This window comes from Poecilia reticulata, chromosome 8, assembly GCF_904066995.2.
Source record: "Poecilia reticulata chromosome 8, P_reticulata-male-v2, whole genome shotgun sequence".
Lineage (NCBI taxonomy): Eukaryota > Metazoa > Chordata > Actinopteri > Cyprinodontiformes > Poeciliidae > Poecilia > Poecilia reticulata.
The window spans coordinates 202,501-229,206 of NC_088837.1; the positions used below are offsets into that span (position 1 = coordinate 202,501).

Sequence of the window (26,706 nt, forward strand, 5' to 3'; positions counted from 1 at the left end):
AAAAGATAGTAAATAAAAATAACAATAAAATTTGTTGAAAAAACTGGCTATATATATGATTGTTTTCTGGAATGTTCTCTGAGCCAGTGAGAATGATAGTTTAAATAACTTGGTCAAATCTTTAAATGTCTCATTTTGATGTTAACTAGAATTCTCACTGCCGTTTTTCATTATTCAGCCTGTATAATGATTATGTATCTAATCTTTAAATCCCAGTCTCATTTCCCTGTCCTTGTTGTTTCATTCCCAATGATCTAAACACATTTCGTTAAATGGCAAAACGTTAACACTGAACTTAAACCTACTCTTTTATTATCTCCACCTTCATCAGAGCCCATTCCCACTCAACACAAACAAAATCACAATTTGCAGATAAGTCAATCTGAAAATGGTATGAAAAAAAATCCTAAATCGCCAATTTAAAAATCCCTCCATTTGCAAAGTAATATTCAAAAAGGAGGTCTCTATATTTGCACCTAAAATTATTCCAAAATATACGACCTATGTTATTTGCAGGAAACAGAATAGAACAACAACACAAATTATCTGATGCTGCTGTAACAATCTGCAAATATGATTCGATTCCCTGCTGTTGGTAGATTGGACAATGGCTTGTAATTAATTTTTGGGTTGAGTTTATATGCTATTTCCCAATCCCACCAAACATTTTGAATAGAGACTATACTGCCCACTCTAGTATATTCCTGTACATCCTCTGAAATCCAGTTCTGTAGTACTTTGAGTTAAGCTTGACATCATTATCCTGTTCAAAGATCCAATAAGGCCAAAGAAAAAGCTTCCTGACTTTTTCTCCTAGAATTTCCTGATGCTTAGTTGAATCCTTCTGGCCCCCCAATCCTGCATTTTTCCTGTGCCAGAGAAAGCAGACCCAGAACATCATCTAGTCACTGCTACGCCTCACTCTGGACAGAGCTTTTTTTTCACCACATGTTTAATATGTTCACTTCATGCATATATGGACATTAGAGAATTAATCCATAATGCTCATCAAATAGTACCTAAATCTTAGTATTATTTTTATAGCCTTGAGTAAATAGGAGCTGACATTTCCTGTGCCTTTGGGTCAATAGTGGTGTGGATCCTGGAGTTCAACACACCACACTACAGCGTTTGGTATGAGCCACACAGTGAAACCTGAAATCTCAGTTACCAAGTCTGGCTCTATATCTTTTCACAGTCTAAGGGTTGTTGGCCACCTGCATCCTTAAGGATGTGGTGAAAACTGTTGAAAACTTTTGAGACTTCTGTTTTCTAAGTAGCATATTGCCACTGCTCCTTTAAACTACAAACTATGCTTTTAACCATCTAGGATTATTGAGAATTTGCTATCATTTTGTGTCACTCTCCATGTTTGTTCAAGGCAATAAGCTCTTCTCTTAACTTCCAGGACTATTCCCTAAACTTAGTCATATTTCTAACATGCAGTAGAAATATGATCTGTTCAGGTCTGTACACTCTAAAAAATGTATTTGGGTTGTAGTTCATGTTATGAGTTGGTTTAGTGATGACAACTTACTTTTTGTGTTGAATTAATTTAAATTTTTTTTAACTTAAATTTTTACATTGACTTTAGTTGAAACAATTAAGTTCAATGCCACGTTTGTACATCTTACATCATGACACAAGGGACAGATTCTGTACCTGTTGGGGTGCTGTGGAGGCACAGGGGTAGAGCACAACCCTCACAAGGAGGTCTTAGTCCTCCATTCGGATGTTGGAGGTTCAATTCCAGACCTACTGACCTTTGCCGAATGTCTTTCCTGCTTCATTACACACTTTCCGATCTAGCTAGTCTCAAATAAAGACCGCTTGAGCCAAAAAAAAAAACCTTAAAAAGGATCCTTTATTAGTTTACTTCTTTATTTGAAGAAAACTAAATGACTTGGGTAAGACTGACTTAAATTTGTCAAGTTAAACCAACTTAATAAATTAAGTTAAGATAAACTTACCAACTGCCATAATTTAATTAAGTTGGTTTAACTATTTTCTTTTTTCAGTGTATTGAGGTGTTCTATCTCAAGCACAGCTGATGTAGCCAAATGTTTATAAATGTGTGCTCTCATGAAGACTTAGATGATTTGGAGACTGAAGTAGTCATTGCCACAGGATTTTAGTGTTGACTTAAAAAAAATTAATAAAAGCAATACAGTATTACAAAGACTTTTTCCAAACAGTTTCAGTAATTTGTTTGTTGGAATTATTTGAAGATGTTTAAATCTGTTCTAATTTGCAGTGGTTATTAAATTAATTTAGGTGCAACTTAATCACTATAGAATTGAGTTTACGCTCAAAGTACACCCAAGACAAGCTTCCTGTAGCTTCCTCTGGCTGTACTGCCATGCAATCCAATCAACTATTTTTATTGCTACTGTTGCGAGAACAACAAAAGAGCAGTTTGGCACTTCTCAGAAGCAGCATGAGAAATTACAATAAGGAAAACACACCAGAGATTAAAAAAAGCATGCACAGCAAATCCAGGAGGCCCAGATTAACACTGTCAGATTTGATTTCAACACTTTTAAAGTGTCTATAGGGTCCACACCAGAAAGTGTTAATTTAACTCTTTTTGGAGAGTTAGTACCTTAACTCTTATAAAGTGTCAAATATAAAATCTGCTGGAGTTAATAATTTAACACTTTCTAACACTAATTCAGTGTTAGATCTTAATATTAACTCCTACAGAGTATTTCTTTAACTCCTTGAGAGTTATTTGTAATTAGTATTAAATAGGTAATTTGTTTGGAACTTTTAAAAATTATTTGGAAAATAAGCATTTAATAAAGAGACAATGATTTTCTCAAATGAATTTATTTCAAAACATGCACCTTAATTACAAAACATATTACGTGGAATTATTTTCATTCACATATTGCTTATCAAACGGTCCGACATATCAGTCGTGCAATACAAAATGCAGTATGTTTAATAAATTTTTCTTCAATACAATATGCATGAAATTGTTCAAAGTACAAGGTGGAGAAAGTAAAGCAAGCAGTTCATGTGATATGATAGAGTACATTTTCTTTTAACAGGTAGATTACTGCCCAGATGACACAGAATGATTGAAACATTGAATCAATGTTGAACGCTAACATTGAAACAACATTGAAAGTGGTCGGTGACTTGAATGTTGAATCAACGTTAGGGTTTCAACCATAACTGACATATCGTTGATTCAACAATCATTTGTATGTCAATTTACATGCATATTTGTGTTGATATTGCTTTGAATCAGTTAGGAATCAACATTGATTCAACCTTAATCTGAATGTGGTTCTGCACACATATTTCTGTTTATTTTACATTAATTCAATGTTGATTCAACACTGTGGATCTGCATGCATATTTGTGTTAATTCTACATTGAATCAGTCTGGAATCAATATTGATTCAACCATCATCTGAACGTGGATCTGGACACATATTTCTGTTGATTTTACATTGAATTAGTTAGGAATCAATGTTGATTCAACCTTCATCTGAATGTGGATCTACATGCAGATTACGGTTGATTTCATATTGAATGAAAGCTAAGGATTTATGTACATTTTTAGGTCTTTTAGGTCTGCATCATAACATACCACTAAAAGTCTTTAAACATATTTGACTCCTTTTTGACTGTCAGAATAACAGTCTATTGTCCACAGAAGAACAGAGTCCATGAGGTTAAGCTTTGTACTGTATGAACCAGGGATACAGTACAAGTTGTGGTAACCCCAGGTTCACTCTGGTTGGAGTCACTTTGATTCCTTGTGATGTCTTCCTCTCGTTCTGGTGCGTAATGAAGCTACTTCTTGACAGTTTTACTGCAGTCCTCAAGAGTCAGCTTTTGGTCAAACTGCAGGGCAATGGCTGAAAAACACAAAAATAATAGTGAGGAAGGTGCCAGTTAGAAAGATGATAAACAGTTGAAAAGTTCTGAAAGACATTGAAAGATTAAACAGTGTACTGGCCTGAGAAATACAAACCATATAGTTCCCCATGTACACTCACTGTTAAGTTAATTTTTATCTTAATCTTTCATTAATATTTATCTTAATGTTTACGAATACAACTACATTTACCTATGAAGCTGCAGTCTAGTGTAGGATTTATGATGCTGCACTCATGTTAAAATGAGGGAATCAATATTTTAAAAAAAGGCTGTTAATCAGAAAACCTAAATATAAAACTCAAGAAGGATCAGGGTTCATTTAACACACCAGAGACAGATAAATGGAGCAAAAGGTACTGTAGTTGGAAAAATTTATAATTTATACAGAATAAACTTCCAAATGGCTGGTTTAATCTTCAATCAACTATAAATATTTCCAAATAAGTTTATTAAATTTATTGCAAAATGTCCACGTGCTGATAAAGATCCCACACCAGTAATAATAGTCCAGTTCATTTTAACCGGTTACCAATACAAGAATCAACAGACTGAATCAGTCATTAGCAGGTTTAGTTCAGTGTTTCACCTGCCTTACATGTTTTAAGTCAGGGGTGTCCAAAGTCGGTCCTCGAGGGCCGGCATCCTGCATATTTTAGATCTCTCCCTGCTGGTAGTAACCTTTTCAGCTTGTCAATGTTCCACTTAGGCCTCTAACGAGCCATCATATGATCCAGGCGTGTTAAACCAGGGAGAGAACTAAAACATGCAGGATGCCGGTCCTCAAGGACCGACTTTGGACACCCCTGTTTTAAGTGTTTCCCCCTTCTGTCTCACCTGGATTTAATCTGTGGATGATTAACAACCTTCTGCACTTCTTGATGGCTGCAGACGGTCGTGCAATCATCTAACTCAGTTGTTCTGGAACAGAGACACATCTAAACACGACCCTAAGCACACCATAATAAAAAAATGAAAAACAAGTGATTACTATCACAACAATTTAAAACCCACCTGGAGCAGCCAGCCTTACACTTCCTTGTCCACCACATGCTCTCCCAGACCAAACAATAGGCCCTGCCCTACTTTTTAAAAACTCAAATCTCACAAAATCTCGCAGGATTTCATACTTAGGCCTGGAGCAGTGGGGAGGATGAAAATAATACAAAATGAGACATGACCTCAATTATTAAAAATATCTGTTTTGCCCCAAAATAACCAGGATTACTATGGGCACAAAACAATGCCTTATTTTTCAATAAACATATTTAAGATCAAAGTAATATTGAAAAACTTACCATAAAACTGCTCAGAGGATAATTCAATTCAGAAGCCAGTTGCAAACAAACTAGCAGCAAAATGGCTGTTTGGTTGGGGCAAACCACTAGTGTAAAAAGGGGGAGTGGGACTGTACAACTCCTAGTAGAGACTTGTAGATGTTTTTGTGTCAACACATTATGCACAGTCAGTAATAACATTTACAGACAAGTAAGAAAATGTACATAAAGGAATCACAACCCACTGTTCTCAACATGTAGTGCGTAATTTGAAACATTACGCACTACATGATTAACCCCCACTTAGTAATAAAATGTTCTGACCCAAAGCTCAAGGTTGGGGGGAGGGAAGAAGGGATGAGAGGGGGTAAAGAGGGGAAGGCTGGGAGGAGCAAGTGGGTGCAGGGAGTTTTGGGAGGGAGTAGGGGGAGATGAGAAGGTGATGAGGGGTGGTCATCGAGGGCCGGTGTCCTGCAACTCTTAGATGTCTCCCTGGTGGAACACACCTGGATCCAATAGCTGAATCACCTCCTCTGTTCAGGCAGGTTCTCTAGAGTCCTGCTAACGACCTTATTATTTGACTCAGGTGTGTTGAAGTAGAGGCACATCTAAAAGTTGCAGGAGACCGGCCCTCCAGGCCTGGAGCTTTCCACCCCTGCCCCAGTCCCCGATGCAGGTGTCGCAGGCTTGATTCCCAGCCTTGGGAACCCTTGCTGCATGTCTTTCCCCTTTTCTCATTACCCCCTTTCTTGTCAATTATCTATCAAATAAAGGCCACTAGAGCCAAAAGAACTTTAACAAAATAAAATGTGAAAATTTAAAACCCTCACCTAAAATTAAAATTGTTTCACCCAGAGCCCAAGGAGGGTGGGAGGAGAGTGGAAAGGGGGAGGAGATTGAGGGGTAGATGGGCCCAGGTGGGTGGTGGGGGGAAAGGGGTGTGTCTAGAGGGGTGTGAAAAACAGCTTCCATTGATTGAACATTTAGATCACGAGTTCTTCCCAAAACCTTGTCCTCAAGGCAAACTGACCTGCATGTTTTCATTTCAGCAAAACCCCGTTAATCAGACATCAATTAAAATCATGTGTACCGAATTACGGAAACGCCTAAAACTTGCAGGGCTTGGAGGAACAGTGCTGAAACACACTGGATTCACTTTGACTTTACTTGAAATAATTAAGTCCTATACATTTGTATCCCTCGACTGACACAATGACTCAAGCTAACCAGGGATAGATTCCCTGGTAAGCCACTGTGGCTCTGTGGTTAGAGCAGTTGTCTTGTGGTCGGAAGGTTGACGGTGCATTTCCAGCTCCCTCCTGTGAGGGAGAAATTGAGTTGGATGATTATAATAATATGTTGGTTAAACTTAATAACTTAAGTTGGATAAATGTAATAAATTCAGTTGGATAAACTTAATTGAATTGCTTTTTACCTACAGAAGCAATTCAATTAAGTTGGTTCAACTATTTTCTTTTTAGAGTGTGTTTTATAGTTGATCCACCGTCATTTGTCGACTTCAACCAAAAATCAACCATTAATCAGACCTCGGCTTTTCAGTCATCAGATTTCAACCACAAAACAACATTGATTCAATGACACAGTTTCAACGGTTTGATTGGGTGGTTGTTTGATGGTTGATACATCGTCTTTTGTCGACTTCAACCAAAAATCAACGATTCTAACTATTTTTCAATGTTGATTTAACATCGTGTGCTATCTGGGTGGATATTACAGTACATAACAGACCAATCTGATAATCAGATCCATCATTTCTTACCCAGTTTCTGTTCCTGTTGATAAGAGACAGTTCCTCTCTGCACTCCACTAAAGAGATGTCCACTCACTAGCAGGATGTTTTCAGGTTGCTGGGCTGTTCATGACGTTTGGCCGGAGACACCAACATGCTCCTCTACTGCATCGGATAGTCTTCAGTCTCTGAGTAGGACAGCCAGTGTCGGTCTCTGGATCATAACAAACAAAAAACATAACAATGAGAAATGGAACGAAGGAATACATTTTTACTACAACTCTAACAACAAGCCTCAACTACAGAAATGTAGAGTTTCAGAGATATTAACTCTTACATAATCATTTTTGGAGCTTGAATCTTTGAAGATTCAAGCTACATGGAGGGATCGGAATGGAGAGGTTAGGCTGACGACTGGCGATTCATCCTCAAACAAACTGGTTCTAACATATACAAAAAGGCAATAAAAGGATTAAAACATGCTGCAAAACGTATAAGACACAACAGCGGGAATAATGCTCTCAACGTGAAAACGCCTTTTGCATTTTTTTCAAAGGAAAATAATCGATCTGAAAGGTTGATAAATATGACCAATAATCATGTAAACGTTCAACATCATGAAAAAACATACTTCCGATTATTACGATCTGTTCAAGTTAGCCAAGAATTTGATTGAATGTTCACCGGCTTGATTTTTTCCAACACTTATACTCCGCTGACATTCGGCATGCTAAGCTATAAATGCTAACACCGAGCCGTGTGGCGAACGTGACATCTATCATACAGGTTGAGCTCAACTCAAAATAATAATTATAAACCATCTCAGAAAACCCTCCCAAAAGAAATAACTTACCAAGCGTGATAAACACCTCAGACATGTGGAAAGAAAATAGTCCTGAAATAACTTCCCAGATAGCACAGAATGATTGAAACATTGAATCAATGTCAGCCAGAAACATTGAATCAACATTGAACGCTGACATTGAAACATTGAAAGTGGTCGGTGAATTGTATGTTGAATCAACGTTAGGGTTTCAACCATAACCGACATATCAATGTTGATTCAACCATCATTTGTATGTCAATTTACATGCATATTTGTGTTGATATTGCATTGAATCAGTTAGGAATCAACATTGATTAAACCTTCATCTGAATGTGGTTCTGCACACATATTTCTGTTTATTTTACATTGAATCAATGCTGATTCAACACTCATATGACTGTGGATCTACATGCATATTTGTGTTGATTCTACATTGAATCATTCAGGAATCAATGTTGATTCAACCTTCATCTGAACGAGGATCTGTACACATTTCTGTTGAATCTACATTGAATTAGTCAGGAATCAATGTTGATTCAAACATCATTTGTATGTCAATTTTCATGCATGTTTCTGTTGATTTTACATTGAATCAGTTACGAGTCAATGTTGATTCAACCTTCATTTGAATGTGGATCTATGTGCAGATTTGGGTTGATTTCATATTGAATGAAAGCTAAGGATATATGTACATTTTTAGGTCTGATAGGTCTGAATCATAACATACCACTAAAAGTTTCTTCACTGGTGTTAAACACCATTATTGGCAGATCATAGGTAAACTATGTACAAAAGTTTAAAATGACAACATAGGTTTGATATAACATTTTATTTAAGAAAAGAGGGACAGATCTTTAAACATATTTGACTCCTTTTTGACTGTCAGAATAACAGTCTATTGTCCACAGGAGAACAGAGTCCATGAGGTTAAGCTTTGTACTGTATGAACCAGGGAAACGGTACAAGTTGTGGTAACCCAAGTTAGACTCTGGTTGGCGTTACTTTGATTGCTTGTGATGTCTTCCTTTCATTCTGGCGTGTAATAAAGCCACTTCTTGACAGTTTTACTGCAGTCCTCAAGAGTCAGCTTTCGGTCAACCTGCAGAGCAACGGCTGAAAAACACAAAAATAAAAGTGAGGAAGGTGCCAGTTAGAAAGATGATAAACATTTGAAAAGTTCTGAAAGATATTGAAAGATTAAACAGTGTACTGGTTACAGGTCTGAGAACAAATACAAACCATATAGTTCCCCATGTACACTCACTATTAAATTAATATTTATCTTAATCTTTCATTAACATTTATCTTAATGTTTATGTATACAACTACATTTACCTATGAAGCTGCAGTCTAGTGTAGGATTTATGATGCTTAAAATCAAATGAAAAAGCAAAGGAGGTTGTTTCTAATGTTGCTAGGTAACAGAACGACGTTTTGTACCGCAAAGTAAAAAGAATGTAAATTAATATATATCAACACTTGTCAGATAAGAGAAGCAGTAGTTTGGATGACGCTATAATGACCATAAATGTATTCATTTATTAATAAATGAAGTCACATGAACAATACAGTAGATGAACAGAATGGGGTTGTGGTTATAATTAATGTCGGTAAAGTTCACAGCCCCTCCTTGAAGCACACAAGGCAGCCAAATTAGCTTCTACATTAGCGGTAGCATCTCCTGGAAAATTACGACTTTTACTAAGACTACCCATCTCAGTCTCACCTAAGACACATACAAACAACCCGGAAAGTCGCCACCCAGAAGTTATCTTTAAAGATTCTAGACTTGGCGCAAGTGATATTCATTTTTTAAATAAAACAGGGGAAAATTGGGTGTGGGACAGCCAAGAGAAGGGGGTGGAGGTCTAGCAGGTAGCGAGAACTAATATGCCAGCATTACATGGCGTAAGATTAACAACGGCCCAAACCCGTGTTTTAAATCAAGCTTTAATATCATGTATCAAAGTTCATGCGCAAAACAAAATGTACTACAGAAATATGAAAGCATAGACTCACCGTTGGGTTTGGGTTCGCCTCCATGGTCGCTAGCCTCGGTGATGCTGGTATTTCTTCAATATGACGCTTGGGTCATGTGATTGGCTGGGTGTTGAAATCTAACAACGATTGCTAATGTCTGTGACCTGAAGTAACCTCGCCATTTTTGTACAGCAAATTTTTAGATGTTGAATTTGAGACAGCGAATTTGAGCAAGTTGAAATTTTAGGACACTGAAAATATTGCATTTGAATTTTTAAAAGTTGAATTTTTTTATATGCTGAATTTTTTTAACACTGAAAAATATATATATTGAAAATTTCATCACTTTGAAATAGGAATGTGAATTTTTTTAACAAATGAAAATGGCAAACGTGTACAAATAATGACACTGAATTTTTTTTTAGGTCAAAATTGTATTCTGAATTAATTTTCAAATTGAAAAAGTAAGCGCAAATATACAAAATTCAAGTTTCAGATGCATTTTTTATTAAAATTCTGATGGCACATATTTACTTCCATACAGACAGCCTTACACTTTCTTGTCCACCACATGCACTCCCAGACCAAACAATAGGCTCCGCCCTACTTTTTAAAAACTCAAATCTCACAAAATCTCGCAGGATTTCATACTTAGGCCTGGAGCGGTGGGCAGAATGAAAATAGTACCAAATGAGACATAACCTCAATTATTAAAAATATCTGTTTTGCCCCAAAATAACCAGGATTACTATGGGCACAAAACAATGCCTTATTTTTCAATAAACACATTTAAGATCAAAGTAATATTGAAAACTTACCATAAAACTGCTCAGAGGAGAATTCAATTCAGAAGCTGGTTGCAAACAAACCAGCAGCAAGGTAGCTGGTTGGGACAAACCACTAGTGTAAAAAGGGGGAGTCGGACTGTACAACTCCTAGTAGAGACTTGTAGATGTTTTTGTGTCAACACATTATGCACAGTCAGTAATAATATTTACAGACAAGTAAGAAAATGTACATAAAGGAATCACAACCCAAAGTTCTCAACATGTAGTGCGTAATTTGAAACATGATTAACCCCCACTTAGTAATAAAATGTTCTGACTCAGATCTCAAGGATGGCGGGAGGGAAGAAGGGATGAGGGGGGGTAAGGAGGGGAAGGATGGGAGGAGCAAGTGGGTGTGGGGAGTCTTGGGAGGGAGTAGGGGGAGATGAGAAGGTGATGAGGGGTGCATCAACCTGCACAGATTGCAGGCTTTAGGGGTGGGCAATCCTGGTCCTCGAGGGCCGGTGTCCTGCAACTCTTAGATGTTTCCCTGGTAGAAGACACCTGGATCCAATAGCTGAATCACCTCCTCTGTTCAGGCAGGTTCTCCAGATTCCTGCTAACAACTCTGGAGTTGCCCACCCCTGCCCTAGTCCCTGACGCCGCCATCGCAGGTTCGATTCCCAGCCTTGGCAACCCTTGCTGCATGTCTTCCCCCTGTTCTTTTTACCCCCTTTCTTGTCAATTAACTATCAAATAAAGGCCACTAGAGCCAAAAAAAACTTTAACAAAATAAAATGTGAAAATTTAAAACCCTCACCTAAACTTAAAATTGTTTCACCCAGAGCCCAAGGAGGAGGGGAGGAGAGTGGAAAGGGAGAGGAGATTGAGGGGTGGGTGTAGAGGGGTGTGAAAAACAGCTTACATTGATTGAACATTTAGATAACGAGTTCTTCCCAAAACCTTGTCCTCAAGGCAAACTGACCTGCGTAATTTCATTTCAGCAAAACCCCGTTAATCAGACATCAATTAAAATCACGTGTGCCAAATTAGGGAAATGCCTAAAACTTGCAGGGCTTGGAGGACCAGTGCTGAATCACACTGGATTCACTTTGACTTGACTTGACTTGAAATAATTAAGTCATGTGATCCTTCGTCTGACACAATGACTCAAGCTAACCAGGGACAGATTCCCTGTTAAGCCACCATGGCTCCGTGGGTAGAGCAGTTGTCTTGTGGTCAGAAGGTTGACGGTTCAATTCCAGCTCCCTCCTGCCAAATGTCAATGTGAGGCACTTAACCCCAACTGATCTGTGAGAATGTGACTGTAGTGCAGGGGTGTCAAACTCCAGTCCTGAAGGGCCGCTGTCCTGCAGTTTTTAGATGTGCCACAGGTACAAAACACCTGAATCAAATGGCTTAATTACCTCCTCAGTTCTCCAGAGCCTTGCTAATGACCTAATTATTCTATTCAGGTGTGGTGCAGCAGAGTCACTTCTAAAAGTTGCAGGACACCGGCCCTCGAGGACTGGAGTTTGACACCCCTGCTCTAGTGGCTCTTAACCTGGGTTCAATTGGTTCTTAACCTGGGTTCAGTGAGTTGGTCTCAGGGATTCGGCGGAGGCAAAAACACACTTGTGTAAAGTCATGATGACGCTTTGCCATCACTTGCTGCAGAGGATCATGTTACATTGCTGATTGGCAAAGCAATGTAAGGAGTTCCACTCTCAGCATGGATTTGAACTTGTGTCTTTAATTACTTCAGCAAAGCTCACAATTTTTACCAAATTCTGTAGCTTTCAGTGTACTTCTAAATCTGTTCCTTAGTTGCATCTTTTCGGGGTTGCTACTGCCTCTAGTGGCATGGGAGTGGTAACACAACTAATATTATTACATTACTAAATCAGAATACCGCAAAGTCTTTATTATTTATTATTAATTTTTCATTTTCTTAAGAATGTAGAGCTAATTAAATGATCTAAACAAGACATTAAAGTGATTCCAGTTTCTCTTGATGACTGTGGCAAATTTTAAATACCTTGGGCCGTTCCTGGACAGTCAGCTCACCTTTGCTAAAAACACTGACTATATTTTGAAGAACTGTTCTCAGAGACTCTACCTTTTAAGAAGACTTAGTGATCTTTGGGTGACCCAACTAGACCCTAGTTGGGTCACCTACACTGAAAAAAGTGATTTTGGAGAGTGGTAAATATGATCTAAAAAAATCATATAAAATTTAATAGATTTTTTCAGTTAGCCAAGGAATTATAAAATAATGGGTAAATTATACATATGCTACCCATTCGTTAACAGTAAAAACCATTACATAGGAAAATTGAGTAAAATGTACCCCCGATTCTTAAGTCCGGTGCTCCAGTTGCGCATGCGTCAGACCGCGTTTTTGAATGAGCGGGACAGGGAACTGTGCATCCTCTCTCCCATCGAACCGTGAGCTGAAGGTAAGCTATTTGTGAATAATAGCGCGAAGGCAAATTGTAATATTTGAAATGATGATATATTACACTTAACTTATATTCAATGTGCATCTGTGTAACATGCCATTACTTTAACACAAGCTAGCCTAGCTTTAACACAAGCTAGTCGACGCCAGCTTTTTCTAATATATTGAATGGGCGGATGTTTAGGCAACACATAGGGGATAGTTCAGCTTTTGCGAGTGTGGTTAATGTATAATGGTCATTCAGTATCTGCAGGTCTCTCCCACATCACGCTGCACCGAAATACACTGCTGTCAATGAGGAACAATTCATTAGTGTATTTTCGCCTCAGTCTTAAAATACTACTATACTAATATGTCGCCAATATATGAAATGACTGACATGTTTTATGTTGTTTTACCTGTTAGCTCTGTTAGCTCCCTTGACAGGGCTGCTAGAGTCGGTCGCGGTCTGTTTAAAAAGCAAAATGATCCGCTCTCCAGATTACCTGCATGCCTGCGTACGTCTGTCTATGTTGTTAAAGTTTAGCGTTACTTCTCAGAGTTGTATTTTTACAATCGGGACTCTAAAGACTAATGTAAAGATGACGTGTCGCACGTCATTAACGGTCAGTCATCATGGAAACATGAGGTTAACATGAAAGATAATAACTATACATTAGCCCTTATACATTTCTTCTCCCAGGTACATGTCTGAACATTTCTTTTTCTTTTATTTCTGTTGCAGCCAGAGTCTTTGTATGTGGACACTCAGTATTTGGCCTCTCTTCAGTTCCTCTTGTCTGTCTTCCACAAGCAGGGACTCACTGATAGACCACTCTGCTTCCAGTTCTGGGGCTGGCACACTCTCCCACGTCTCCACAACCAGTGTATCCTTGTGACAGCCGACCCTACTGTCACACAGACCTGAATGGTAACTGTTTGTTTTGTTCATCCTTAATATTAATTTAGACCTTAATTAGTGAATAGTTTAGATTTTTATTTTTGAAAATTTTCATTAGCTTGACTTTTTAGTTAACTATTTGAAGTGCACACATTTAGCTAACTTTATTTGTTGGTTCTTTATATTTTTGTTAAAAGCAACAAATTAATGTATTTGTTTTGAGTTACCAGTTTCCTTTGGAGCTGCTGCTGGAGGGTCACAGAAGAGCTCCAGCTAATTGACATCCATATATGGCTGGCAAACCTCCTCAGCAGGCCGTTCCATTTGTTTGCCAGGGGACGGGGAAATTTGGTTTTCTTTAATTTAATTTGACCAGTTCTTTAATGTCTCTTCTATTTGGTAGTTTCAGTCCAATGTTTGTTAAATTTAAAGATTTGGTGTTGTATTGATTAGTATTTGTTTAAGTTTTTGTATGTTTAAATTACCCCTTGTGTATCAGCTGTGGTCTGATCAGCCACTATTTAAGATCCCCTCATGTCTTGTTTGTTAGGTTGGTTTTGTGCTTGAGTTCTTTGTGTTACTACCTGAGTTGGAGTTTGTTATGTTGACCTCAGTTTTTGGGCTCAGTTCTTCATTGTTTATTTTTGAACTTTTTTGTAATAAATTAAGATTATTTTTGGATTCCATTCAGCGTCTCTCTGGTTGGTTTATGCAAGAACCCTCACAATCCTGTACAGGTATGCAAGTTTGCTAAATAAAAATAAATGACATTGACTTTAAAGGTGTAGTTACCTTAACCGAAGACCTCAGTTATGGGAAAATGAACTGGAAATGCAAGTTGTGCAACTTCACAACATCGAAAAGATTATACTTGCTGAAACACAGCAGGCTAATGCATGGCCATTTAGGTCGAGTCCACTCTATACCCTGCCTCTATGCAGATTGTCCTTGCACCGTCAAGACATGGGGTGCATTAAGGACACATTTATCAAGGCATCATTCTCAGTCAACCCAACCAGGCAACGTCCTTTCGTTCACATGCATTGTATGTAATTCATGCTGTTTTGACAATGAGAGGCATTTTTTTGAACATCTTGGTGTCCATCTAAAAAAGTTTGAAACTGTGCCATGTGTTTTTGAGGGTTGTGATTATAAAGCCAACAAATATACAACGTTCCACAGCCACAAGAGTAGAAAACACAACCCACATTAATTGGAAGATTTCAAGATTGATGTTCTACATCAACACCAAAACAATCCGGATGAAGAAAGTGATTTTGTTGAGGATGAAAATGACTGTGGCTCGGTTCTTAAGGAGGATGAGGACTTAAACAAAATTATTACTAAGAGAGTGGGGTTGCTCCTCATGAAAATGGAGAGCATTTTCAATGTCTCCAATTCATGCATTGATGAACTAGTAGAGGAATTTCATTTCCTTACAACATCTGCATCAGGCCCAGTCATTAAAGCGATAATTCTGAGCACTTTGAGAAAACATGGCTGGCTGTTTGTTAGACTCAGTGATATCAAAACTGGTCAAAGACCTTTGCCTTCTAAGCCCTGTCTGTGCTGCTTTACGAGTGGATGGGCCTTTAAGCAGTCAGTTCAGGAGAGAGCAATTTAGAAAGGAACATCTCTCATCAACTGAACCAGTTGAGTACATACTTGATAGTGCAGAGAAAAAAACATTTCAGTATATACCAATACTCCCATTATTATCTCAACTTGTGGACAACCGACACATTCAAAATACAATATTACAAAACAAAAGGTCATCTGATGTCTCTTGAAGTTACAAATCATTTCATGATGGATCTTTACTAAGAGAAAACAGTTTTTTATGTGAAGATGAACTTAAAATTCCACTCATCCTTTATATAGACAATTTCGAGATATGCAACCCTCTGGGAACATCTCGCAAAAAGCATAAAGTCACAGCTGTGTACTGTGTGTTTGCAGACATACCTGCCACATTGAGATCTCCACTGACTTCCATTTACTTAACTATTTTGTGCAAGGCAAATGATGTCAACCAGTATGGCTACGCAAAGGTTTTGGACCTACTGCTCAAAGATTTGAAGTCCTTTGAAGATAATGGTATTTTTGTTTCAAGTCTGGGGAAAGTGGTCAAGGTCACTGTACTTGCTGTTGTCGCTGACAATCTTGCCGCTCATTCAATAGGTGGGTTTGTTGAAAGCTTTTCAGCTTCACATTTCTGTCGCTTTTCCATTGGAGAACGGTCAGAGATCCATAAGCATGAAGTAGGAGAAGGACTATTTCCTCTACGTACTAAGTCTAACTATGCCATGCACGTCAAAGCAGCACTGTCTAATCCTGCATAAGCTCACCTCTGTGGAGTTAAAAGACAGTGTCCCATCTCAGACAGACTCAATCACTTTCATGCTACATCAGGTTATCCCCCTGATGCTTTGCATGATTTGCTGGAAGGGATTGTACCTGTGAAAATATCACTCTGTCTTGATGTGTTAATCAGGAAGAAATACATCTCTCTTCAGGATCTTAACAATTACAACCTTTGCTTTCCTTACAAATGGAGTGACAAAACTAACTGCCCACAACACATTGCCCCGAATTACAAATCACGAAAAAGTGTAGGAGATAATGCACACGAAAACTGGTGTTTGTTGAGAATGATACCACTCATGATTGGTGACAAAGTACCAGAAGATGAGCCTGCTTGGGAGGTTTTGATGACCCTGAAAGATGTTGTTGAGCTTGTCATGGCTCCTCTCCACACAGCTGAGACAATAGGATACATGCAGAGTAAGATCTCAGAACACCGTTACAGATATTTTGAAGTGTTCCCAGACGAGAAAATGAGACCAAAACATCACTTTCTTGAGCATTATCCTTTGCTTACAACTGTTTACGGGCCACTTGTAAATTTCTGGACTATGCGGTTTGAAGCCAAACATCGATTCTTTAAAAGGATCGTTAGGCAGACTGGATGTTTTAGAAACATTCTCATGACAATGGCAAGAAAACACCAATCGATGATTGCGTATCATGCCCACAATTGCAACAACCAAAGGCCAGCACTGACAGTGTCACAAAAAACCAAAGTAGTAGTCGATGTTCTAAAAGACAGCATTAAGGACTCCTTTGCAAGGAAGTTCCCTGGGGAAGAGTTTGTGAACACGACAAATAAAGCAACCATTTTAGGCACAGTCTATAATATTGGCATGATCCTGCCATTTGGCTCAACAGGAGGCCTACCTGACTTTGGAGAAATCCAGCAAATAATAACTTTGCACGAAACTCCTGTCTTTGTTCTGAAGTTGCTTAGTGGCTGGTACTGTGAACACCTGAGAAGTTTCAAAGTAGAGCCCACAGGAGAGACGGAAATTCTTAAACATTCTGAATTGAAAGATACATACCCCTTTCTGCGTACAATACAGCAGATGGCCGTATGGTGTCCCTTAAACACTTCATTTACACATCAGAGTAAGTGTAATGGGTTTATTATTTCTGTTATCATATTTGTTTTATTAGTCTTATAACTGTACCTTTCAAGTACAGTTAAAAAAAAAAAACTTCAACAACTATGGCCAGGCATCCTGTCTTATTTATTTATTGTAATATTTATTTAACATGATACATACAACATTGCCACAGAAAATGGTAAAATGTGATGCTTATTTACTATTCTCTCCTCTCTGTCTTTCCTAATCCCCCTCTTCTTAAAGTAATAATGACAATCAAAGATTACTTATTCAAATCTCTACTGAACTAAATATCAATTTATTTATTTGGCAGAAGAATATAGAAGCAAACCTATGCAAGTAAGCTCATAAACTATTAACAACCTATCTCAACTTCTTTTCTTTGTCTCTACAGCTGAGGAAGCACACACCAAACAGCAATGGCGGTCCAGTTAAGAGTCATTTTAGAAGAACACAGCATTAAGAAGTTGACACTTCCCACAGGAATTCCCAATACAGTAGACAATCTTATTTCCATAATTACTGAAACTTTCCAATTGCATGGGGAATATGGACTACTATACCAAGACAAAGACTTTGGCAATCAGTTTTTCAGTGTCACCTCAACTGCTGACTTGTATGACAATGCCACAGTTAAAATGATCCTAAAAGAGCCTAAAATCACTCTTGACCTACACCTAATATTTGAATCAGGACCATCATCAACACTGAGCTCTTTGAGTTCTGTGAGCACCCATCCTGCAAGTACTCCTGAAACAGACATCTGCCCTGAAGATCACAAATCATCCTCACAGGTGTCCGACTGGAAGACACTTCACGGATGCCAGTGTTAAATCAGCAATAATGCAAGACCTTGCAAAAGTAATTTTTTTGTACACTGCATACCCAACCAATCAGCAGATCGGTCAAACTTGGTTTGACCGATCTGCTGTGTGAAAACTTGGAAACCAAGGCTGAAGCCTTGGTTTCCAAGTTTCCGTGCATTCCGTGCACGGAATTGTAAGCAAAGTTGTAAGCAAAGATAATGCTACCATTCCGTGCATTCCGTGCACCCTAACCCTTTCCAAGTCACCGACCACTTTCAATGTGTTTCAATGTCAGCGTTCAACGTTGATTCAATGTTTCTGGCTGACATTTTTTCAATGTTGTTTCAATCATTCTGTGCTATCTGGGTTGAGTTAGGTAAAACACATGAATAATACAGCAATCACCGCGTTTTACTTTTATAATACACAAGCAAACACAGCATTGTAAAAATAATATATACCTTTTTTGTAAAAAAAAAAAAAACAAAACAAAAAAACTGCAAAATAGTTGTGCCAGAAGTCTCACGAAGTCAACTACAAATATTTCAAAACATTATTCACAGAAAATAATCTGTTCCTTTTTATTTTACTTTACCAGGGAGGTGGCAGAAAGGTAACTCCATCTCTTAATCCAACCGAAGTCCAAAATATATATTTTCCAGGGTCCGGTTAGCGAGCTTGAAATGTCATCTGACCAGTTTTCGCGCTTCGCGAAATTTCTTGTTCCCATGATGCAATGTGTAAAATGGGAAATATAGTACAAATACCTGTAAGACTAAAAACGTAAAAATTCCTTCAAATTTCTACTGTACGTTTACCCGTTTTTTTACAGTTTTTTTTTACAGAGCACAGGCTGCGATAAAAGGGCCAAGACAACCCAAATTGGGCATATTCAGGCTTTAGAGGGAACACCAGATAAGGCAGACATCTTATCTGACGGTTCAGCCCCCCACCCACGGGCTGCAGCAAAATTTCCAAGTCTTGATCGGTCCGCGATAATAAAAAGGCAGGGGACCAATGCTCTAGACCAGTGTTTCTCAACCTTTTTTGGGCTAGCGCCCCCCTAGCCCTTATCCAGGTCCCTCACCGCCCCCCACCAAAGAATTTGCAGGCTGCTTTGCACTGACCATTATTTTATCATTAATATTACTATCACTATTGCAGATGTTTTGATTTTTATGCTTGTTTCTGTATTTATCATCAAAAATAATTTCCCAGAGAACAAAAACGTCATGGGAATAGAAATTATTTTCACAGGCGTCTACGAAAAATGCAATGAACATTCAAGTTAAACTTGGTAGGCCTAACAGCAGCCAATCAGAATGGAAAAAATGTTTTTATTTTGTGCCATTTTCTAGTGGTTAAATATTCCACAAAATGACCAGATAAAAGATGTACAACATGCCAGTCTAAACTTTGATCTATTTGCAAAACGACTGAGCTCTGCAACATTAAAACATGGATAGAACTGTAACTACATTAATCATAGCTCTTCTTCTCTTCAGTGTTTCTGTGGGTTTCTGGTGGTGCAGCTCTGTGCTGCCTTCAGGAGAATGGGACATCAGAGTATCATCCATAAAACTTAACCCTCATGGTATTTATTGTGCAAACCAGAGCTTTCAGTGGAAAAACAAAAGTTCCAGGTCCTTTTAATGCCATACAAATATGAGACAGAAACATGAATTATATCTTTATATAGACCTGTCTATTGATTTATAGATTAATTGTTTTACTGGACAGAAATTACAAAGAACAAATCTGGTTCTTAATCAAATCCTAATGAGTCAAATTCAAAGTGTCATGGAGTCATCAGCCTCATGACATTAACACTGACTTGAAAAATAATATTGAAGAAATAAGTATATCAAATCTAATTAAAAACATAAATAAGTGATCAGTTCTTTACTGTTATGGTCGTAAGATATTTATTCTCAGTACTAGATGTGGTCTCAACAAACCCATGGCACTTCAACAATATTATTTTACCTTTTATCTGGAAATAGTGTCTGTTTATTCTTGCCATACAGTCCTCTGTATTAATTCTTTCTCGAAAGGTCTTGCCATACCAGTTTATTCCTCTGTATTTACTTTGGTTTCTTAGTTTATTCTTGCATTTTGTTCTTCATTCATTTCCATTTAGTTTCCTTTGATTAGTATTATCCTCTCTTGGTTTAATGCTATGTCCACTTTAGTTTATTTCCTGTTGCTTGATTTATTTGATCATTTATCCATTATAAGACGAATAACATAAGACGAATAATCTTCACTCATCACCTGCTGTGCCGCCTAATCGTCATGTGTTTCACATCATGTGTTGATTTTTTCACTGTTCAGCGTTGGATTCTCTCTTTTTATGCCATAATTCACATCTAGTTCATCGCACCGCGGTAAAGCTAGCCGGCTCTGCGTCCAGCCGGCCCAGCACACGACATACAAGTGCGCGGTAGCTCAAGACATTATGGTACACATAGGTGTAAATAGTTACGTGCTGCTTTCACAATAAAACCGCACATCCGGTCCATGTTTGAGCTACTCAAAATAGGTTTCCAGCCGCTGCATTTGCAAAGAGAGAATAATAGAAAAACTAATGCAAAATAAAAACTAATATATCTCTCTCTCTATAAGTTGCAACTAGATTTGATGTATAATTTCAAAATAAAAGCTTTTTTAAAAAAGTCATTTTTTATCTTTTCCCACTAAGTTGCCGTGCCCATTGCTGAGAAACTCTCTGTTTCCAAAGACTGCTACCACTTCAGAGTGACAGAGGGACACCTCTAGAACAGAACCTGAAAGAGGCAACTAGATCTGAGATGTAATTTCAAAATACCATAATGTCTTGAGCTACCGCGCACTTGTATATCTTGTGCTGGGCCGGCTGGAAGCAGAGCCGGCTAGCTTTACCGCTGTTTCATCGCTCCATTTTATGTCCCGCTTTTCCTGTTTCAGAGTTTTGCGCAATGTGCGCGTCCTTTTTTTTTTTTTTTTTTTTTAAGTCCCTATGGTGCAGGGCGGTCGGGAAGCGTATCGATGGGGAAAAGGCAGACTGACATAAACCTTTTAAAACAAACAATTTCTGCATTCTGATTATTGAAATTTAAAAGTGCTGTGGCACCGTTGTTCTATCACCCCCGTTTCATACCGGACCACTTACAGCACCGTGTTAACGCTATAAAATGAACGCTCTCTATCGTGGTATCACCCATGAAGGGATTTCTTTATTTAAATTGGTTCATTTTTCAGAGGGATACACAGTGAGGGTATCTAATTTTAGCTACCGGTAGCAGTAGAACGGAGCTGTGCCAAGAAGGTAACAGAAGCTAACAAACACTGAATAGAAGAAGAGCTGCCATCGATGCAGTTGCAGCCCAGCATGGTTTAATGTTACACAATACAGTTTTACCAAGTTGCTCAAAGTCTAAACTGGCATTGTTGTGCATTTAAGGTGTAAAGTTTACCTTCGACCAAACGCCCCCCAAAGGCATCCCAGCACCCCACTTTTGTAAAAATGTCAGCCAGCGCCCCCTGCCGTCCTCTGAACGCCCCCTGGGGGGGCGGTACCGCCCACGTTGAGAACTGCTACTCTAGACGATCTATCCATCCCCACAATCCTTTTGTGAATTTGTTACAACACCCTGCATCTACTTAATATTCACTATGGTTTAAATTATGGCTTGATTGTTGTCACAAAGCCCTTAAAGGTTAGCACGCCAAGAAAAAAATGTGGACATGAAGAAAAAAACAAAGCAAGACTGGGGTTTTAAAAAGTAACAATAACAGTCAGGCATAGCTCAGCTCCCAGCTGTGGCCACTCCGCAACAGAGTCAACAATTTAACAGTTCACTCTTTACATGCAACTCCTCTCCTTCTCCCTTCTCTCCTGTGTGTGCAAGCACACAATGTCTGTTGACTTTCATCAACAGATATGTAGTCTTTATTATTTCAATTTTTCATTTCCCTTGGGTCACTTTTCAATTCTCCTTAGTTCAGTATTTCATTTTTTATAAATAAAAAAGTAATCTATGTTTAAGGTTCCTATAATAAAGTTTATAGGACCCTTTACAGATAGTGTGCAGAGCTTAGGTAGACACAGGAACTGTTGCACGGGGTTACTTTCAGAACAAAGTGAAGCAGTCAGGCTCCCAGTAAACATTTTAGTGTTTTTTATTAAACCTATTTTGGTGTTTTGAAGAAAGCAAAACAAGAAAGTAAGAGAATGAAGAGAAGGAGAAGACAAAAGGGCAGAGAAGGAAGACTACCCCACTTTGACCTCTGATGCCTGAAACAGCTTATGCGTTGAAGAAAAGTAACAGAGTAAAGTAAGATGGGGTTAGAATTAGTTAATTTGTAAAGGAAGATTCAATTCAATTATTTACAAAAATCTAATTTCAATATAATTATATGTACCTTCAAGTCGATTCATTGAATTACAACAATCTCTCAAACTGAACATGAATGTACACTGTAAATAAGTCACTGTAGAATTTATAGTAACTTACTGGCAGCAGGGTTGCCGGCCAGTTACTGTAATTTTTACGGTAAAGAAATTACAGTAGCTTTACAGTAACTGTACTGTAATTTTTTTTACAGTAGCCTTACTATAATTATATTAGTTTTAGTGTAATTTTATTGCAGGGTTACTGTAATTTTATTACAGCTTTACTATAATTGTATTACAGTTTCACTGTAATTTTTATTACCATCTTACTGTAATTTGATTAGTGTTACTGTAATTTCTTTAAAATAGCACAGTAATTATATAACATTGTTACTCTGATTTCATCACATTTTTATCATAATAAAATGACAGTAGTCCTGTAGTAGAATTACAAAAAGTTGTAATTTTACAGTAGTTCTTGAAAATGCATACTTTGCTAGCTTTTAAAAGTTTAAATGTGAACTTGCAATTTACCAAAGTCTCAAAAAAGTTTTATTTTTCCAATTAAAAATAATATACATAAATATTTTAAAATTGTTTTATTTTATTGTGAATTTAAATCTGACAAACTGAAGCAAAACAAAATATAGTATTTTGCAACAGCAATATTTGTTTGTTACATATAAGTCAAAGTATTGCAACCAAAGTGAAAAATACTCTGATCTAACAACATAACTGATACATTTACCCTCATGACAATATTACCTTGAATACAATAAATTAAATAATTTTTACTAAAACAAAAGATATTGTGTTGTTTAAGTGTTCCCTTTATTTTTTTTAGCAGTGTATAAAAATTAAACTGTCATATATTTTAGATTCATTGCACACCAACTGAAATATTTCAGGTCTTTTATTGTTTTAATATTGATGATTTTGCATACAGCTCATGAAAACCCAAAATCCCTGTCTCAAAAAATTAGCATATCACGAAAATGTTCTCTGAACGAGTAATTAACCTCATCATCTGAATCAACAAAGTAACTCTAAACACCTGCAAAAGATTCCTGAGGCTTTTAAAAACTCCCAGCCTGGTTCATTACTCAAAACTGCAATCAGAGTAAGACTGCTGACCTGACTGCTGTCCAGAAGGCCATCATTGACGCCCTCAAGCAAGAGGTGAGACACAGGAAGAAATTTCTGAATGAATAGGCTGTTCCCAGAGTGAGGTATCAAGGCACCTCTGTGGGAAGGAAAAAGTGTGGCAGAAAACGCTGCACGAGAAGATGTGACTGGACCCTGAGGAATTGATGGTGGAGAAGGGCCGATTCCAGACCTTGGGGGAAGCAGTGGACTGAGTCTGGAGTAGAAACATCCAGAGCCACCGTGCACAGGCGTGTGCAGGAAATAGGCTAAAGGTGCTGCATTCCTCAGGTCAAGACACTTTTGAACCAGAAACAGCGGCAGAAGCGCCTGACCTGGGCTACAGAGAAGCTGCACTGGACTGTTGCTCAGTGGTCCAAAGTACTTTGTTCGGATGAAAGCAAATTTTGCATGTCATTCGGAAATCAAGGTGCCAGAGTCTGGAGGAAGACTGGGGAGAAGGAAATGCCAAAATGCCAGAAGTCCAGTGTCAAGAACCCACAGTCAGTGATGGTCTGGGGAGCCATGTCAGCTGCTGCTGTTGGTCCACTGTGTTTCATCAAGGGCAGGTCAATGCAGCAGCTATCAGGAGGTTTTGGAGCACTTCATGCTTCCGTCTGCTGAAAAGCTTTATGGAGATGAAGATTTAATTTTTCAGCACAACCTGGCACCTGCTCACAGTGCCAAAACCACTGACCATGGTCTCTATCTAAAACAGCGTCTTCCTCCTCATGTCTTGATCGTAGAAAGAGTTTAACTTCTCAGGACGTGGTGGAGCAGCGGGTGTTTGGCATAACTGTCAAGTTTTGGACTTGTGGCTTCAGGTAATGTCGCTACTTAGCGGGTGGTGAAACTAGCGTAAGTGAGGAGGGTTTAATACGATCATGCATTTTACATGACGGTGGCAACCCCAGTCTATACTATAAAAATCTGATTAAGATTAGAGCCTAAATAAGTTCTATTTCCAAAACAGAAAGGCTACGTAATGTTAGCCAGCTAACAAATTACTATTGCTAGCCTAGCATGTCAACTAACAGCTAGAAAAAAACCAAAACACGTACCTTTGTAGTCAAACTGGTGTCAATCAGCGAGGAATTTGTCCAGTTTAGATTAAGTATAGATAGAGGATGTTAGGATGTTAAACGGATTTTGTTTGTCGTCTTTTGAAAAGGGTCTCTCCGAAGAGGACCACAGCGCAGGCATTCACAATCGATCTGCACACGGATCGTTCTCTTTCCTGTTTATTGACCAATAGAGAGCTGGACATAGAAGGCAGTCCACCTCATTAACATAACGATGCAGCGAGAAAACAATACAGAAAACAATACAGAAATAAATACAGAAATAAATACATCAAATGGAAAAGGGAGAAGTAAAATCAAAACAAAGTATATATTTATTTTTTTATTTATATATTTATTCTTTTATTTATATATTTCTACTTTTATTTTTATATTCTTTCATTTATATATTTCTACTTTTATTTTTATATTGATTCTTTCATTTATTATTATGTTGGATATATATTTATTTTTATTTATATATTTCTACTTTTATTTTCATATTGATTCTTTTATTTATTATTATGTTGGATATATATTCTTTTATTTATATATTTATTCTTTTATTTATTATTATGTCAGTTTTGGTCCTTCATAAGCCTATGCCCTCTTCTAAAAAAACATTAGAGTTAAACACAACACAAATCAAGTTTATTTGTAGCTTGACATCATACAGTTACCAATTATGAAGCAAGCAATATACATTAAACTTTGTCAAATGCCATCATCAAAATCATCAAGCAAAAACACATCAAATATGTTGATCTATGCAACACTTACTAATCAAAGACAACTCTAAACAGCTGGGTTTTCAGCCTAATTTTCTCAGTGTTTCAGCTGTTTTGCAATTTTCTGGAAGTTTGTTCCAGATTTGTGGTGTCTAGAAGCTGAATGCTGCTTCTTCATGTTTGGTTCTTTTAAAATTGTAAATTAATTGTTAGAAAACAGAATCCAGTTTTTTTCTTAGTGCAACTTCTGACAGTGGGAGGAGATTGCTAATTTCTCATAGTCAGGGCAGCAGGAGCTGGCTGTAAACCTTCTGCTAGTCAATAAGTTATGGTAAATCTGACATTTGGTTTGATGATCATCATGTGAGAGAATGCAGACTCACACAAAGACTCAGTCAAACTTTAGTAGATGTGCTTTTAACTTGACAATGATTTTGGCTATCTCACTTCCAACATCAGTTTCCAGAGGTGTCGTCTCACACCAGATGCTGCACTAGAACAATTCCAGTAGTCAGGGAGGAGTTAATGATTGCAGTTATAAAAGGAAGGAGAGACCAGAAGCATAATTTAACCTGGGATGTGGGACTAGAATCAAGCACACATGGAGAGTTTAGATTCACTAATGAGGTTTGCAATTTCTAAAACATTTGGGAGTTTTGAAATGAAAAATAGCTGACCAAAGGAAAACGTCACAGGAGTTCAGAGATTGAGGGGTAGGAGATAAACACTGGTGACTTTTGTGGATTTTCTTACTGAAGAGTAGCATTATGGAATTACAAGTATCAGTTGAGCACAGATGTAGAGATATCTGTACTTCACTGATGTCTCTACATCAGTTTAGTAAACTGTCTGCATAGTTTTGGAAAACGGTTTCAGCTCTCATCCTATGCTAAATATCTAATGAATTTGTTCCCACCACTCATTGCCACAATGAGTGAGTTTTAAATCATCAGCCATAGCAACAACCTCCTCAATGTCCACAACATGATCTTCAAGGTAATTTTTCTTCAATCAAATGTTTTTTAAATCTTTGAATGTTAGGGACAAGGAAAATTCATTTTGACATTAACGCGCCAAACTGTATTTATAAGGAAGCGAATCTGTCAATCTGTCAAATGCATTTGCCAAACGAATTCTTGATATTTTATGGAACAGCGTCAACTAAGGAGCAGCTTCAAAGGAAAGGTTTCCGCAGTAATGTGGGACCATTTTGATCTTATATTTTCTACTTGATCTATCTGAATCCAAATTCAGCTGAAACTAACTCTTAGTTTACTTTCATATTATGTTCTGCAGG

At 37.8% G+C, this 26,706-nt stretch overlaps 1 protein-coding gene and 2 long non-coding RNA genes across 5 annotated transcripts in view; 1 reads left to right on the top strand and 2 right to left on the bottom strand.

Annotated features, from left to right (window-relative positions):
* Positions 1-48, top strand: part of LOC103468213 (homeobox protein Hox-B8a) — a 5,770-nt gene extending 5,722 nt beyond the window's left edge. For both annotated transcript variants that reach the window (XM_008415117.3, XM_008415118.3), the window contains exon 2: positions 1-48. This exon is cut by the window's left edge. The gene's annotated coding sequence lies outside the window, so the exon portion shown is untranslated.
* Positions 1-26,706, bottom strand: part of LOC103468219 (uncharacterized) — a 352,500-nt gene that overhangs the window by 181,749 nt on the left and 144,045 nt on the right. The gene's annotated exons all lie outside the window — the stretch shown is intronic.
* LOC145552409 (uncharacterized) lies at positions 2,744-25,032 on the bottom strand. 2 transcript variants are annotated; one of them, XR_014088445.1, is made up of 3 exons: positions 24,682-25,032; positions 4,729-7,132; positions 2,744-3,872 (listed from the first exon to the last, which is right to left on the bottom strand). It is a non-coding gene; the product is annotated as an uncharacterized LOC145552409 (long non-coding RNA). The 2 variants fall into 2 exon arrangements; XR_014088444.1 differs by lacking the exon at positions 24,682-25,032 and adding an exon at positions 7,256-12,043.